At 35.6% G+C, this 13,138-nt stretch overlaps 1 pseudogene; it reads left to right on the top strand.

The window, feature by feature from the left end:
- Positions 1–11,769: 11,769 nt before the first annotated feature.
- On the top strand, positions 11,770–12,730 carry LOC122686926 (annotated as a pseudogene).
- Positions 12,731–13,138: the final 408 nt, after the last annotated feature.

Genomic DNA, 13,138 nt, shown 5'->3' with positions numbered 1-13,138 from the left:
TATATTTAGCATACACTCTTAGGAAGACAAAAGCAAAGTATAGCACATGAGTTTTTTTTTTTTTTTTTAAGAATCATGTAATCCAGTTGTAAATAAGGATAATCATAACACAAACCAGAAAATCAAATAGATTTATTTAATTGTTCTAAGGAATAAGCAACAGTTAGAACTGTACGTAGAACAACAGACTGGTTCCAAATTGGGAAAGGAGTACGTCAAGGCTGTATATTGTCACCCTGCTTATTTAACTTATGTGAAGAATGTATTGTGAGAAATGCCAGACTGGATGAAGCACATGCTGAAATCAAGATTGCTGAGAGAAATATCAATAGCCTCAGGTATGCAGATGACACCACACTTATGACAGAAAGCAAAGAAGAACTAAAGAGCCTCTTGATGAAAGTGAAAGAGGAGAGTGAAAAAGTTGGCTTAAAACTCAACATTCAGAAAGCTAAGACTATGGCATCCGGTCCAATCACTTCATGGCAAATAGATGGAGAAACAGTGGAAACAGTGGCTGACTTTAGTTTTCTGGGCTCCAAAATCACTGCAGATGGTGACTGCAGCCATGAAATTAAAAGACACTTACTCCTTTGAAGGAAAGTTATGATCAACCTAGACAGCATATTAAAAAGCAGAGACATTACCTTGCCAACAAAGGTCCGTATAGTCAAGGCTATGGTTTCCAGTGGTCAAGTATGGATGTGAGAGTTGGACTATAAAGAAAGCTGAGCGCCAAAGAATTGATGCTTTTGAACTGTGGTGTTGGAGAAGGCTCTTGAGAGTCCCTTACTGCAAGGAGATCCAACCATCCTAAAGAAGGACATCCTAGGAGTCCATCCTAAAGGAGATCATTCCTGGGTATTCATTGGAAGAACTGATGCTGAAGCTGAAGCTCCAATACTCTGGCCACCTGATGCAAAGAGCTGACTCATTTGAAAAGACCCTGATGATGGGAAAGATTGAAGGCAGGAGGAGAAGGGGATGACAGAAGATGAGATGGTTGGATGGCATCACCGACTCAAGGGACATGGGTTTGGGTAGACACTGGCAGTTGGTGATGGATAGGGAGGCCTGGCAGTTCATGGGGTCTCAAAGAGTCAGATACAACTGAGTGACTGAACTGAATTGAACTGAACTTAAAGCTAATATTCATTTATGTTCCTTTGTAATACTACCAATATATTTGTACATAGTCCATTTAATTTAATGAAAAAATTGTTGCAGAGATTAACCCTTAGTGTTGATGGTCAAACTAGAGATGTTTATTTTAAAAAAAAATGATTGTTATTTTAATACAATTTTTATAGAAACTAGTTGCTTAGTTGGTATTTGAGAATTGGTAGCATTTACAGGTATTTAGATTGGAGATGAAAATCTATTATTTTACTAGACTATTTTAAAAATTAATAATAAAATGTTAATAGTTTTTTGGTGTTTCCATATGTAAAAAGACACCTTCCAGTAACTTGGGATACTTCTGAAACTTATTGAAAGCTGCTTGTAAATAACTATTAAATGAAGAAAACAATGCTAGTCAATATATTTTTTTTCAGATTATCATAAATGTAGATGTATAGTTACATAGCTATATCTTCTATCAAGGAAACCAAGATGATAGAATAAACTAATATTTTTTTAAAGGATTTTTAAATTCTTAGTCATAAAGTGAGTGGAATTTGGGGAACTCAAGTCAGTTTGTGTGTCATGACCAAAATTTGAAAATATTAAATAGAATAAAAAAGGTTTTCCCAGGTGCACATCATTTTCATGATTTTTTTTCTAGAAATGTTTGTGCATTTGACTATAATATCTTTTTCATTTCCTTTTAAAATTAACTATGGGTTTTGATTTGAATAAAATATGTTTGAAAAATTCTGTTTTATTACAGACCAGAAAAAATACATAGCCAGGGAGAACAACATATAGAGTATATAAGTGACAGGACAATTTTACAGGTTTCAGTACAACCAGTTAAGGAAGTATATCTTAAAAGATATGTGTCAGGAATATGATTTCAGGAATAACATTTTAAAAATTTATTATCACTTTACTTCATCATTATTTCATGTTGAGAAAATATATCTAATGATCCTGGAACACTATTTAACTTTTTGAAATTTTAAGAGCACAGAATGTGAAAAAACATGTAACATGTTTGGACAATCTTATAAAAGTAAAACCTAAGGCTCTCTCAGTGTTCTTTTTAGTTTTGATTCTGTTATGTGTGAGTCAGGAAGAATTTGCTTAAAAAACACTATCCAAGTTAAACCAGTAACTTATCATGGAGCTATTCTGAAATGTTTCACATATATTTTTAAATGTCTGTCATTTACTACTTATACTGCACAGATGCTCTACAACTCAGGGTGTAGCACTTCTAAAATACAACTTCCCCATTCCTATTCTGCCCACTCCCAGAAAGATTAAAGTTATGTTATCTGTCTTCTCTGCCATTTTGCTTGGTCTGTATCATATTGCATCTCTTTATATCTAATAGACCTACAACCATTGGCATCTGAATTTGAATCTCCAGGTAGTTTAATAGTGCTTTAAAAAAAAAAAAATCTGTTCTTGAACAAGTAACACGGTTTCTTCAATACAGGGTCAACTGAGCTTCTGTGTGAACTATTGAAATGCTTTACCTTGAAATGCATTCAGCTTTTCTGATGGACAGCAAACATGATGTTAAAATAAGACCTCTGTTTTGTTGAGAATTCAATAAAGGCATTGGTAGGGGTTTTATATATAATTCTAGAAACAACGATATGGTATAATAATTAGAATTTCACATACGAGCAAAATGATAGTTCAGTAAGTATAAGATAAGATCGTTTTGAAGGGGACAGAGCTAAGAAATAGAATCATGCATGTCAATGTATGGCAAAAACCACCACAATATTGTAAAGTAATTAGCCTCCAATTTAAATAAATAAATTAGTTTAAAAAATAAATAAAATAAAAGATGTTGATGATGGGAAAAAAATAGAATCATGAAAACAAATTTAGAAAAACTTTAGTTTTCAGTACTCCTTTTGAGGGGTACTGAATTATGTAATGATTAGTAAGTGATTACTAGTAGTAATGATTAGAGGTAGTGATTAGTGAAAGTCACTCAGTCATATCCCACTCTTTGTGACCCCATGGGTCATACTCCATGGAATTCTCCAGGTCAGAATACTGGACTGACTGAGCCACCAGGAAAGCCCAGTGATTAGTAAGAGGAGAAGTATGATACATGGGGGTGGATCAAGAAAAGCGGGAAAATATTTTAGTATATGTGCTGCCGAAGCGAGCACAGAAAAGTGGGAAAATAATACTAAAATTATTTTCCACAGATGCTTTATCAGGACTATTCTGAGAATCCCATCTGCCAGTCAGAGAAAAAAGACCTTTTGTAAAAATGAAATGTATTTCTTTAAGACATAGCACAATGTGAAAGATAGTTTTAATTTTCTTAATCAGTCCCTGAAAAGATCCTATGATACCACCTTGTACTTCAAATATAGAGTTTCAAAATGAGTGTGTAATTTCCTGTGTATTTTCAAGATGAACATTGATATTTCCTATGGTTTAAAGAATCTATATATTCTGTGTGATATTACGTGTGAAATTAAAATATCTCCTGCCATATCAACAAACAAGAAACGTCACAGCCATCAGCAATTTCTGGTCTCCAAATGCGAATGAGGGCTCCCAAAACTGAGATCCAGCAGAGTCTCATGCTCTCATGGTGATTGCTGAGTACCTGGGGGTGATGCAAGAAGTAGCCACACACAACTCTTTAAGGTGAACAAGGGAACAGGATTTGGCCCCAGATAGCTGAGGTGTCTATGAAATGAATTAATTCAGTGAACCTGGAGGCGTGCATCTTCCTACATCTAGAATGTTAAATTCCTTAATTTGATACCTGATCTTTTGTGTTCAGATTGCCTGCTCTCTTTGTTGCAAACTTGTATATAGTCTGACTCACTCTCCTGTCTTCTTGAAGCAGTTTTCTCAAAGCTACTGAGATGCTGTTTCCTGGGCTCAGAGTCCTAAACATTCCCATCCAATAAAATAGTTCTCTTTTTTCAGGTTGTGACTGTATTTTTTAGTCAACATACACTAAATTCAGTCCAAAGAGATATGCACTCTTGCATCAGACTTTTAATGTCAAGATATTTATTTTGTGAAATTCAATACACATTTTGAAGGTAAATGTTGATCATGATATCATGCATTTTGTATATAATTCAAATAGTCTCTATTATTTTGGAAAAAAATTATTCAAATAATTCAGAATAAATTAAATAAAACTAAAACACTGCCACTTTCCTGAATTTAGTAATCATATTTATGACAGTTATTTTGATGTCTTTGTCAAGTGTTCAAAAACCTCCATTTGTTTAGGGTAGAATTTTTGAGGTTTATTTTATTTGATTGGGTTATTTTCTGTTTCTTCTTGTCACTTGTAATTTGGTGTTTTTACCTACACCAAGTGGCGGTCCAGTATTTTGGAGTTGGATTTGTTCAGGACTTCATCATCATCAAGTCCACCAAGAGACTTGGGGGCATCTCACATATTTTATGAGGATGATTTTGGAATGCTTCAGAGGGCCCCTGAGACATCCCAAAGAGCTATTAGACTACCTGGGTTCATTAGACATGTTAAGTTACATGAAAAGTATTGTTGAAGGGATGATAACTCTTCTCGTCATACTATATGGTTGATTTACTAATATAGATATCCTAAAATTATGTGGAATTCGTATAGATCTGATATGCCCTGATAAAAATGTGGTCAATTAAAATTTTAGTTATCATATTAGTGTTAAAGGAAGGGAGGAATGTGGTGACCCAAGGACTATAAAGCAGATAAAACCAAGGAGGGTCTTGGAATGCAGAAACGGAAAAACCAGACACATATGGTCCTTCCCTCCCCCGTGTTGTAACTATTAATGGATTTCAGGTCCTCCTGAGCAGTGTAACCTGTTTGCCCTCCAACCCCACACAGGGAAGGTATTTGCCTTACTCTTCCCCACCCAGTATACCTACCTCGTCCAATCAGCAAATGACCCACAAGTTTTTTTTTTTTTTTTAATTTATTTATTTATTCTTTTATTGAAGGGTAATTGCTTTACAGAATTTTGCTGTTTTCTGTCAAAGCTCAACATGAATCAGCCATAGGTATACATATATCCCCTTCTTTTTGAACCTCCCTCCCATCTCCCTCCCAATCCCACCCCTGTTGATATAGAACCCCTGTTTGAGTTTCCTAAGCCATACAGCAAATTCCCGTTGACGATCTATTTTACATATGGTAATGTAAGTGTCCATGTTACTCTTTCCATACATCTCACCCTCTCCTCCCCTCTCCCCATGTCCACAAGTCTATTGCTTCTCAGCCTTTGGGGTAAGATTAAGTGTAGTATTTGTTCTTATCAGAATCTCCCACTTTAATAAACTTTATTTCCCTCTCATTCTGCCTCATGTCTAGAAGTTCTTTTCCAACCTGTGCACGAACCACGACAGTGTCTTCTATATTTTTGTTTGGAAAGTTCTTCGTAGGCTGATTAAAGTTTGGGTCATATCTAATTTGATCCTGTAGTGTCCCTAGTGCTCCTATAGTATCTGAAGATAGAAGAATCTCAATAAATGTTTATTCAATGAATAACAGTGATTGAGTCAATAGATGAGATTTATTTAACTTTCTGTCCTTTCTAAAATTAGATTAAAAGGAATCTGAGTTGCAAATTGTTGTAAAAATTTCTAGATTTTACGCTTTCAGTAATTACTGGAACACAGACCATCAATCAGATGAAAACAGGACCTCTGATAGATCCTTCTCAACAATTATTACCATTATTATGGAAAAATAACTTGAAAAGTTTTTTGGAAGAGTTTGAACAGTTTAAAGTGTATTTAATTGAAAATTTCTCATAACTTTCATGGGATTCACTGAGTATGATATTTTATCTCATTCTTGTTTTTATTGTGTTCTATTTGATTTTTTAATTTTTTTATATTTAATAGCCTAGAGAGCCACTTTATAGAGACATTTTATTACATAAGAAAGGAAAATGTAATGTTTACACATACGATTCATTCATCACAGTATTTTAGTCAGCAAGGGGAAAAAGGTCTATTCTTCAGAGAAATGGTGATTTAGGATATTCAAGAAATCTCTTCCAAAATCTTGTACATTTAGATGTCTTCACATAGATAGTAAGCAAAATAATCTATATGCTTCTGGCCAAGTTCTCATGCTTTTCTATCTGTTTGGATATTATCTGCCAAGTTTTCTGTTTCAGTAGTGGTATAAATGTTGATAACATGTTTATAATCCTTAGTGTATTTTCTTTCCTTTTGGCTCTGTTGTCATATTTGATTTGCTAGAGTATTTCCCATGAGCCTTGGCCATATGGTGGATAAAGCAACATTTGCCTCATGCAGGTTAAAATTCATATAGAAATCACATCCAGAAAGGGCCACAGTAACTCCATATCTTGCTTCCCTTCCCTGTTTTTGCTCCCATGGCTTCCATGTAAAATGTATCAAAGAAATTTATCTATAGAAATAAGGTAATTCCAAATGTGTTGAGATAGAGCATTTTTAGAAATGCTCGATATCTTATCCTAAAATTGATATAGTTACCAATTTTTAAGAATAGCCTCAGTCACCTGAAGTGATGCATTTGTACAAATAGAGGTAAGGCTGTAAAGTAAAAGCCAATGACAACTTTTTCTTAGCATTGATTTATATGTTCTTAGCTTAACTTTTCATTACATTGAGATTAATAATTTGGAGATGCCTTTCCTTTCTGTAAATACCAAGGGTTATGAAGAATGAACACATTAATATTTTGTTTGTATTACTAATTATTTATTCATTGTTAGAAAATTACCCTTTGAGTTTGGCCCTCCTTATTGAATATATGTTTAATAAATAACACATGCTTCAGTTCAAGCAGAAAGAATTTAGAATACCAACTTGACCATTTACTAGCTGTATGATTTTGTTCAATATTTAGCCTCTCATTGTTAGCTTATTCAAGCACTACACAAAACTATTGTAATGATTCTGTTAGATAACTACATAAATCTTAGCATTGTCTTTCAAACGAGTTTCCACAAAAAATGGCTATTATTTTTTATATTGGGATCATCTTCCTCGAAGGTAATAATTGACTTTATTTTTTAGGAATAATAATAAAAATAGTATTTACTCTGTGGGAATACATGCTTTAAAGTTTTATATAATTTAACTTTTCTTTTAATTAAATTAGCCCTCATAATAATTCCATGAAATATTATAGTCATGTTCATAGTGGAAAAGAAACCTGTAACTCAGAGAGTTGTATTTTTAATAATTTATCTTGGAATGCAAATCCCTAATAGTCTCACACATTTTTAACTAAAATTGAGTCCTGATGCTATATTTTTATAAGAATTTATTTCCTTTTTAAGTTAAAAATTATCTTCAGACATAGATAATAGTTAAAACTGAGACAATTAGGAGAGAAAAAAAGCAACATTTCTAGGAAAATATACAGATTTTGAGAGTGACTTAGGTCTTTACAGTTTTTCCTTCATTATTCCCATTCACACTTATTGGTGCTTTGATTTGATTTCCTTTTTCCATTAAGAAAAAAACAAGACCTTTAAAAAAAAAAAAAAAAAACTAGAGGACTAAGAGAAACAGGATTCTGAACTGATTTTAGGACTAGTCAAAAGCAGTCTTTTTTTTTTTTTTCCCTTTTATATCCTCGGCAGTTCTTTTTTTTTTTTTTTTTTATTAGTTGGAGGCTAATTACTTCACAACATTTCAGTGGGTTTTGTCATACATTGATATGAATCAGCCATAGATTTACACGTATTCCCCATCCTGATCCCCCCTCCCACCTCCCTCTCCACCCGATTCCTCTGGGTCTTCCCAGTGCACCAGGCCCGAGCACTTGTCTCATGCATCCCACCTGGGCTGGTGATCTGTTTCACCATGGATAGTATACATGCTGTTCTTTTGAAATATCCCACCCTCACATTCTCCCACAGAGTTCAAAAGTCTGTTCTGTATTTCTGTGTCTCTTTTTCTGTTTTGCATATAGGGTTATCGTTACCATCTTTCTAAATTCCATATATATGTGTTAGTATGCTGTAATGTTCTTTATCTTTCTGGCTTCCATCACTCTGTATAAGGGGCTCCAGTTTCATCCATCTCATTAGGACTGATTCAAATGAATTCTTTTTAATGGCTGTGTAATATTCCATGGTGTATATGTACCACAGTTTCCTTATCCATTCGTCTGCTGATGGGCATCTAGGTTGCTTCCATGTCCTGGCTATTATAAACAGTGCTGCGATGAACATTGGGGTGCACGTGTCTCTTTCAGATCTGGTTTCCTCAGTGTGTATGCCCAGAAGTGGGATTGCTGGGTCATATGGCAGTTTTATTTCCAGTTTTTTAAGAAATCTCCACACTGTTTTCCATAGCGGCTGTACTAGTTTACATTCCCACCAACAGTGTAAGAGGGTTCCCTTTTCTCCACACCTTCACCAGCATTTATTGCTTGTAGACTTTTGGATAGCAGCCATCCTGACTGGCGTGTAATGGTACCTCATTGTGGTTTTGATTTGCATTTCTCTAATAATGAGTGATGTTGAGCATCTTTTCATGTGTTTGTTAGCCATCTGTATGTCTTCTTTGGAGAAATGTCTGTTTAGTTCTTTGGCCCATTTTTGGATTGGGTCATTTATTTTTCTGGAATTGAGCTGCAGGAGTTGCTTGTGTATTTTTGAGATTAATCCTTTGTCTGTTTCTTCATTTGCTATTATTTTCTCCCAATCTGAGGGTTGTCTTTTCACCTTACTTATAGTTTCCTTTGTAGTGCAAAAGCTTTTAAGTTTCATTAGGTCCCATTTGTTTAGTTTTGCTTTTATTTCCAATATTCTGGGAGGTGGGTCATAGAGGATCTTGCTGTGATTTATGTCAGAGAGTGTTTTGCCTATGTTCTCCTCGAGGAGTTTTATAGTTTCTGGTCTTACATTTAGATCTTTAATCCATTTTGAGTTTATTTTTGTGTATGGTGTTAGAAAGTGTTCTAGTTTCATTCCTTTACAAGTGGTTGACCAGTTTCCCATACAGTCATGATGATGTTCTTACATGGTATTGGATGTCAGCGAACACAATCAGGAGTGGAACAAATCATTCTAGAAAAAGATTAGGGTTGTTACAAAACCAAGCTATTACCCAAGATATCAAATTTAATAAATATTCTGTTCTTTTCTGTGACAAATTATTCTATCTTATAAACCTAACACCAAGGAAAAGATCCTCAAGTGGAAAGAGAAGATAAGGAAGTGGAATATTATATAGTATGCAAAGGGTGCAAACTGCCTTGGGGATATATGTGTTCATCGAATTACTTACGATTTCCTTAGGAGTCTTAAAGTTAAGAAGAGAAAATTCAGCACACATAGAGAATGTGAGAAGCTATTTTGTTTCCAATTATATTGTGGAATTTAGAGAGCTCCTCACTCATGTCTCACAATTTATATAAAATAAGGAACACAATCTTTAATAGACATTTAAATATTGTCACTTTTTCAAATTGGTGAATTTGGGGAATGCTAGTGATCTTTTCTTAAAGAAGCCATGCTTACAATTTACTATGGAATAGCATATGTGTCCTGAAAATCACTTCCAGTTATCTTATTTAACACAATGGTCAACATTTGTTTATCATATAGATTAATTTTCACTTTCAATGAGCCACATGCCTGTTTTGACAATGAGATATCCAAGACACTGCTTCTAAGTCACTTCAGTCGTGTCTGACTCTTTGAGACCCTGTGGACTGCCAGGCTCATTTGTACTTGGGGATTCTCCAGGCAGGAATACTGGAGTGGATTGCCATGCCCTCCTCCAGGGGATCTTTCCCACCCAGAGATGGAGCCCACATCTCTCATATCTCCTGAATTGGCAGGTGTGTTCTTTACCACCGGCGCCACCTGGGAAGCCCTTATCCAAGACACTAGAATTCATTAAAAAGAAAGGGACAGAAAGGAATATGTAACTTGTTATCCTAAGATCCACGGGACTAAGGGGGGAAAATGTGAATGAGTTGTAAGGAAAAAAAGTCTGAAATGATGTCTTAGAAATTTGGATATATTCTTCATTACTTTACCAAAAACATCCCAGGAATGGTTAACACCTCACATTCCAGAAATGGTTTACAGATCAGAATCATACATACTAATAACATTTAGATGGGAGAAATTTTGAAGAAAAAATGTTCTCTAGAAGGTAATGTTTGTTTTCAGATATTCATACACTTTGGTTGAGAGCTTAGCTGAGGAGCCAATGGGGCGAAGGTACCATCTGTGGGATTATGACTGAACACCTCGAAGTCAGAATCCTGCCCACACAGAATGATGCAGCAGCATCACAGGAGCCTTGATTGGCCTTGGATACTGGTCCCCCAACATCCCTGCTGGCAGGCCTCCACCGGGTCCCTAAGGGAGCACCACCCTGTGCTTTGGGACCAGGGTCAGGAGCAGAGAGCCCTTCTTCCTGGGACACTGGGTGCAGCCAGAAAGGTGGCCACCCCCTCCCCCATCACAGCACCCCAATTTGTGCCTGGTGCTAAACCATTCGCAGATGACCTAATTCTTGTTTGGGATTTCCTATGTAGCAGAGCAGCTCCGTTGCTGCTATCTACTGAAAGCTTCAATAATTTGGCCAGTTGATGCCAACAGCTGACACATTTGAAAAGACTGTGATGCTGGGAAAGATTGAGGGCAGAAGGAGAAGAAGACGTCAGAGGCATGGAATCACCATAGCATGATGGCATAGATGGCACCTTCAATGCAATGGATATGAACTTGAGCAAAGTCTGGGAGATGGCGAGGGATAGGGAAGCCTGGCGGGCTGCAGTCCATGGGGTCACAATAAGTCGGACATGACTTGGAGACTGAATAACACATTTTGGTTTCCTTAACTCTTAACACAGACCCAATCTACTAAAGGTCAACTCTGCCTCCTCTCTTGACTATCTAATATCTGAGAAGACTGCTGAAGCAAATCCATTTTCTGGATTCCTTTATTCCATTATCTGGGGCTTCCCAAGAGGGGTATGAGGTTGGGAGGTTAATGTGAGTCTGAGTGAAAACTTAGAAATCTGTCATGTTGTTAAAGATTTCATTCCAATCACTTTTATTTTGGAGACATATCCACTGGGTGACTTTTTCCTGAGATATGTAGGTTTTCTATATTACAGTAGAGAATAACAATACAAGAACCAGGTGACACAAATTAGGATAGGATGATTTTATGGGGCTTGAAAAAAGATGAAGTCTTTCCCAACAGGAGGGAATCCTCTAAGAGTGAGGGGTGGGGCATTTAAAAAGTCAACAGGTAGCATCTATTTTACTGTATTTCCTAAGTTTTAGAAAGATCTAGGTTATAATCCCTGCTTTTTCAATTCAGGGTATGTGATTTAGGTAAGATTTTTTGAATTATTTCTACTCTGATTCCAACCTGTAAAATAGGGATTTTATTAAAAAAAAATATATTCTATGTGAAACACACATACTGGCATATGGTAAAAACTTACTTCAAAGTAAGTTATCTATTTTTATTAACTTGTTTTTAAAGATCTCCTGAATTATGTTAGCATGGCATAGTGAATTTACTGTCAGAGACAAATCCCAGTGTTATACATTGATAATCCCCTTTTCTGTCTCTTCCCTTTGTGTTTTCTCCTGAATGTTACTTAAAAGAAGAAGAAAAATGAGAAACTACACAGAAATAACAGAATTTATCCTCCTGGGACTGTCAGATGACCCACAACTTCAGGTTGTGATCTTTATCTTTCTGCTCATCACCTACATGCTCAGCATCACTGGGAATCTGACCATTATCATCCTGACCCTGCTGGGTAACCACCTCCAGACCCCCATGTATTTCTTCCTCAGGAGTTTCTCCATATTGGAAGTTTCATTCACAACTGTCACTATTCCCAAGTTCTTGGCCACCATTATTATGGGAGATAAAAAAAATCTCTTTTAATGATTGTATGGCTCAGTTTGTTTTTTTTCTTTTTTTTCTTTTTTTTTTCATTTTCTTGGGAATCACTGAGTTTTACCTTCTGGCTGCCATGTCCTATGACCGCTACATTGCCATCTGCAAACTGCTGCATTACATGACCATCATGAATCATACAGTCTGCATACTGCTTGTCTTGGCCTCTTGGCTGACTTCATTCTAAATTATATTCCCATTATTCATGTTCTTCATACAGCTTGATTACTGTATGTCCAATGTTATCAACCATTTTACTTGTGATTATTTCCCTTTATTATACCTTTCTTGTTCAGACACCAAATTCCTAGAGATACTGGGGTTTTCCTGTGCTGTGTTTATTCTATTGTTCACTTTAGCATTAATAATTCTGTCCTACACACATGTCATCAGAACAATTTTGAGGATCCCTTCTACCACCCAGAGGACAAAGGCCTTTTCCACATGTTCTTCCCACATGATTGTTATCTCCATCTCTTATGGCAGGTGCATTTTCATGTATGTGATTCCATCTGCAAAAGATAGGGTCTCTTTGAGCAAGGGAGTAGCTGTGCTAAATACCTCAGTAGCCCCCATGCTGAACCCCTTTATCTACACTCTCAAGGATCAGCAAGTCAAGAGAGCCTTCGTGGACATGGCAAGGAAGACTATGTTTTTCTCAAGGAAATGAAAATATAAAAGTTCTGTTTCATGAATTAGAGGCATATGAATGAAGAGCAATTAAATTAAAATCCAGGTTTTTCAAAATTTATTAATATCCACACAGCCTCCCTAGATTCATTTTCAGCATTTATACTTTTATTGTCAGCAGTTTATCAAGGATATTTGCATATGTGTATTTTATTTTTGCCATTTAAATTCGAACTCTCATATATGTACATATATATACACATATACATTTTTTCCATTCAGATTGTAAACCTTCTCTCATGCACTTTTCTTCTGGTGAAATTTCAAAATGCAAGAGAGAAGAGCATTTTGTGATTTCACCAGAATTACTCTTTTCAGTAATTGAATAAATATTGTACCATGTTTAACCTTATTTTTTATTACCACACAAGGACAATAAACATAATCT

This window comes from Cervus elaphus, chromosome 30 (genome assembly GCF_910594005.1).
Source record: "Cervus elaphus chromosome 30, mCerEla1.1, whole genome shotgun sequence".
NCBI lineage: Eukaryota > Metazoa > Chordata > Mammalia > Artiodactyla > Cervidae > Cervus > Cervus elaphus.
This window is presented reverse-complemented; position numbering and strand designations above follow the sequence as displayed.